Below are 5,951 nucleotides of genomic sequence, written 5' to 3' on the forward strand. Positions count from 1 at the left end.
GGCGAAGAGAGGAGAGGAGGAAGAAGATGAAGCTTTTTGCCTTTATAAGAAAGGTGGGAATTAATATCAATGTGATAGCTACATGCATGAGATTCACAAGGTCAGTTTTCTTCTTCTTTTTTTCTTTTTAAGGCAATTTATTAAAAGGAAATTGTTTAAAAGTTTTAATTAGCTCAACTTGGCTTAACACGATTTAGATCGTGCACAACATGATTCAACCCAAATTGTTTCACGTTGAAACTTAAATAAGGATTTAAATTAGGTAGCTCGACTGAATCCAATATAATTTAAGTCGTGCTTAGCACAATCTAACCCATGGATTAGGCATGAACATGGAAATGAGCTTGAGCTGACCGTTCAATTATATATATATTTATGTCAACACAAGCATAATAATATGAATAAAACTATGTTGAATTTGTCTTGATACTAGCCTTTGACGGTCTAATGACCATAAATGACTAAAATAAAAAGAGAGAAATTTTAATCTTTTTTTGGTTTGTAATCTAGGTATCCAACTCTTCGAACCGACTAATTTTGAAGGTGATTGGTTTGACTCCATGAAAGTTTTCCATCCATCATTAGGATAAATCAGAAAGCGTGAACGGCGTGTCATTCCACAGTCAACATTTCAAAGTTATTTTTTTATTAGATGAAATTAATCTGCAGTGCACTGTAATTAAAAATCGATTCATGAATACCTAATTAATTGTAGAAGCGTGTTATTATTGCATAAATCTCTAGATATACTCAATATTTAACAATTTGAATATATAATATTAAAATAACATAAAATCTTCTTTTTTAAAGGAATTATTGAAAATAAAAAAGGACAAATGGGGGCTTCATCTAACATGAACGACTCGAATTAATCTGATCATTACTCTTTTATAGCATGAAGCTATCTGCTAGCTTCTACACGTTATAGAAACTAGTAGGTAGCTGCTACATGTTGTAGAAGCTACATGCTTGCTTCTATATATTCGATCATGATTAGATTATGTTCATTTGAAATGTAATAAGTGATATGAAATTTTTATCATTTCTTTTGTTGTTGAAATACTATTTTAATCAGATTATCATTCACAGAAGTAAAATTAAAATGATATAAAATTACTACTATAGAAGCTAACAATTATAGTTTCTACCATTGTAGAAACAAGTTGCTAGCTTGTGCACGTTATAGAAGCTAGTTATGGAAGCTAGCATTTAGCTAGTTGTTAGGTTCTACAAGCTAGTTATAGAAGCTAGCATTTAGCTAGTTGTTAGGTTCTACAGTGGCAAAAGCTAGGTGCTAGCTTCTATATGATTGAATGATCAAATAATGTAAAGGTATTTTGGGTAGTTCATATTAAATGGGGTGCTCATCTGATAATTTTGTAAATAATGGGCGCCCTTTTGATTTTGCCCAATAAAAAATAATATTACTACACATGATATATTTGGAAAGTTTATATTGTTTTTACAAAAATGTCAAATTTACTCAAAATTATATAAATTTTAAAAAACTCTTAACATCTTAGGTAGGGCGACAAACAATGATTGGAGGCACAGTTGTTGGGACTTTACGAGCTAGAAGGGGTGAATAGCCTCAATCGCTTCATCTCTTGAATGCGTTCTCTTCGTTTGAATGCGCAACAGAAATCTTGACTCTAACTTGCAGCTACATGCACAACTTTAAAATTTACTTGGTATCCATCTCTTAGGCAACTAATGCAAGACCTACAGTTTACTCCTAGTGATCTCCTTCTACTATGAATTTCTCCTTTCGGATATCTTCCGGAAGTGGAGAAACCTCTTACAACAAGTTCACGATAATATAACAACAAAAATGAATACAAATTATAAATGAAAGCGAAACAACTTTACAAGATAAGAACTTCACTTTAACCATTATTGGTAACTTCAGAATATCTCTTGTTGGTCTGGAAATATAGTAGTACTTCATCCTTAAACCTCTACAAACTGGCGGCAAAAAATCCTTGAACCCCTAGGCATATATCTAAATTGCTTAGGGTTCTTGCCTAGATTTTTATCAATCTTTCTATCCGGTAGAATTGTTTTAGTATGATATGACAAAAAATTATTTTTAGAATTATCATACTTCTATTATCATGATAATAAATACTAAAATTTTGAAGTTTATTTCTAGTATGCTTGTTTTCATGATATAGGAAATTACATTATGAAATAATAACTTTGAAGCTTCCCGTAAGTTTGAGCTTTCACTCTTTTCTTTACTTTGATGTCTCTATTAGTATTAACCCTAGAGTTAATTATGAGATGATTAACAAGGAAACTTTTATATCATATTTTATAAATAAAAGATAAAGTTTATAGTTATTATATTTACTTCAGATCTGTGCCAGATAATAAGTATAATAATGTCCTAGAGTAGTAGGTTCTAATCTATAACGTATCAATTGGTTGAATTGATAGTGGTGAGCGAAAGTCCTTACAAGGTAAGGCAAATGGAGGAAAATCCTTGTGGTTGAGAAGACCGGACGTAAGGCAAAAGGAAGTAGAGGCGAGCTCTTGGTACGGGAAAGTCCTTACAAGGGTAAGACAAATGGAGGAAAGTCCTTGCGGGTGAGAAGACCGGGCGTAAGGCAAAAGGGAAGTCCAAGAGGGTCGAGAAGCGAGCTCTTGGCACGGAAAAGTCCTTACAAGGGTAAGGCAAATGGAAAAAAGTTCTTGCGGGTGAGAAGAGCGGATGTGAGGCAAAAGGGAAGTCCAAGAGGCGAGCTCTTGGCATGAGAAAGTCCTTACAGGGTAAGGCAAATGAAGATCAAGAAGGTTGACGACCAAATTCTTAATCAAGCGAGGAAGTCCAAGAGGCGAGCTCTTGGTATGAGAAAGTCCTTATAGGGTAAGGCAAATGAAGATCAAGAAGGATGACGACCAAACTCTTGATCAAGCGAGGAAATAACTTGGTAAGACTTCATTTCAGCCACTTAATCCTGGTGTCAGTCAACTGATTTTAAAATCCAGTTGACTGATTTTACACTTCAGTCGACTGAGTTTATACTTCAGTTGACTGAGTTTATATTTCAGTCGACTGGGTTTATACTTCAGTTGACTGAGAGCGAACAGAAGGTAAAATGACTCAATTGGATCTTCACATCAGTCGACTGAAATAAAATCAGTCAATTGATGGGAACAACCAGTCGACTGAAATTTGAATTTCGATAAAAATCAGACGTGACTTCAGTAGTTCGTGGCCGTTTTTGGGTTTGACTAATCAGTCGACTAGAATGGTAAAATCAGTCGACTGATGACATAAAAACTGAACCTGTTTAAATGGTGAAGAGCTACTCGTGGAGGAAGAACTCAACACTGTTTATACTCCAAGTGCTTGTACTCTAGTGATCAAAAATCCTACTGGTATTCATCTACAAAGCTTGGAGCAACCTCTTGAAGAAGAAGAAGCATTCTCATCACTTTTGTGTAACATCTTTACTCTTCTTCTTTCTTGTATTGCTTGGTTGTTTGTTTACAACTTGTAATCTGTTGTAAGAAGGTTTCTCCGCCTTTAAGGTTTGTCCGAGAAGGAGAAGACATAGTGGAAGAGTGAGCTGAGTAAATATTCTTAGATTAGTCGCCTCAAGGAGGCAGATACCAAGTAAATCCTTCGCGTTAATATTGTTGAGTTGAGAGGGTGTGTAGCGAGGATTCTTCATCGATAAAAGTTTAAGTTTGTTCAAGTGAAGCTATTCAACCCCTCCTTCTAACTTACAAGGTCCTAACATATAGAACACTACTTTAACTATTCCTAGTGAAGCTTTAATATATAAGGACAATATTAATGCGTTCAGACTAACATGTAGGTCAACTAATGACTTAATATCATAAGTCATGGATATAAGATATCAAGTTGACACATGTGTGTATATTAGAGAATATGTACTGAATTAATCCATCATGAGAATATTTCATGGATCATTATATAAGTGTTAAAAATATTCTCATAATGACTATTAGTATAAATAGTCTTTAGACCTGAAGTTACTATAATTCCCTTCATAAGGAGTTGTGTACTTTAGTATCGACAAACGTTACCTATAACAAGGTGGACTATAAAATCAATTACTGGGTATACAATAGATTATGCAAAGAGATGTGAGTGATGTAGATGAGATCTATCCCGTTCATATGACGAAAGTAATATCTGTGGGCCCCTTGATTAAGTAGGACTGCTGGAGTGCAACGTATGATCTTGCTCAAATAAATCAATATGAGATATTGAATTCATTTGGTTAGTAACACTACTTAGATAGAAATATAAAGATTGATAAGTGGATGATATGGTCTATGCCTCATGGATAAATTTTGATATCGAGGATAGAAGGACCAAGCTATACAAGATAATAGATACAGAAAGGTTAGGTCAAATCTCGACATTCATATCACTTGAGTAATAATGATGCATTACTAGCACAACGAAGTTGGTTCTTCTTCGAATGTGACTCTCTTTGAGGAATGAATTTCAAGTAAGTGTGACCAGTAGATTTGAGCAACTAGACTAGCATATTTGGTTGACCGTAAAACAGTGTTGCTAATATTAATTACTTTGCATAAATTTTTATTGTCATTGTGCTAATTATGTGTTGCAGGAAATAGAGTTTTCGATCAACCAAATGACTTTTCAATCGACTGATTGGTGCAGTCGGCTGAATAGGGAGGTTCGGTCGATTGATTATCAATGATAAGGTCAAGCTGGATACGATCTGACTCTAGAAGGAAAGAAGAAGATCGGTTGACTGATAATACAAATCAGTCGATCGAACTCGAATTTGATCAACGAATTGAGTGCCATATATGCGATCTAGCTAAGGAAGGAAACTGGAGGATCGATCGACTTATCATGACAATTAGTCAACCGAAAAAGCAGATTAGATTGAACCTAGAAGGAAAGCTTGGGTTCAGTCGATCAATCTAGAGGATTAGTCGATCAGAAAAGGCAGAAAGTAAACCCTAATTTGGCTGGATCGGATCTAAATCAGTCGATTAATAATAGTGATCAGTCGACTAATAAACTCCTATAAAAGATAGCTTGATGACAGAGACTCAATAACTCAGATATTCAATTCAATCAATCATCCTCTCTGTCCTGTACTCGAAAATGCCCACAAAGTCCTATTCGTGTGATCCAGGAAGCACAAGGAAGAGCGTCACGATATTCATAATCATCATGAGTTTGCTCTCTATTGCTTGTGCTTTAATTATCTATTTTCCTTATTTGTGTTTGTGCATTGCAAAATCTTGTAAGGAGTTTCTCCGTCTCCCCGAAAGATTCGGAAAGGAGAAAGATACTAGTGGACACACATTGAGTGCATAGTCTTGGATGTAGCACTTTAAGAGGTGTAAATCAAGTAAAAATATTGTATCTCTCTTAATGTTCTTTCATTTTATTATTCCGTTGCATATAATAACTCTAATGAACAAGAATGAAAAAGTAAAAGAGAAAAAAGCACGAGTGATATTCACCCCTTCTATTGCACTTCCCAATCCTACACTAGATTCGTGCTACTTAAATACGATGTGGGAGGAACTATAAAAAATCATTTTATTATTTTCCCTTATTAATAAAACATAATTAAATGACATTCTATTAATCAATTTTATATATCTTATTTTTAAGACACATCTAGTGAGATAAGATTGTCGTTGTTATTGTTATTGTGTTATTGTATTCTTATTTTTAAAAATATCTTTGAATATTACGGTGTAATTTATTTTGTAAACAACTTATAATTATTTTTTTATAAAAACAAATTCGGTTGGATATAAGGGAATATCAATATTGTAATTAAGTTATTGATAATTATTATTTTTACTAAAAATACTTTAATTCTAATTATAGTAATAACACTTAATCTTGAGTGATAAGTAATTTAGTAAAATCAAATTTTTTTGTCAAAATAAATTTTGTTTGAGAAAAATAAAAAGGA

The sequence above is a fragment of the Curcuma longa genome, chromosome 1 (genome assembly GCF_044706935.1).
Source record: "Curcuma longa cultivar G26 ecotype Majalengka, Jawa Barat chromosome 1, ITB_CL_G26_1.1, whole genome shotgun sequence".
NCBI lineage: Eukaryota > Viridiplantae > Streptophyta > Magnoliopsida > Zingiberales > Zingiberaceae > Curcuma > Curcuma longa.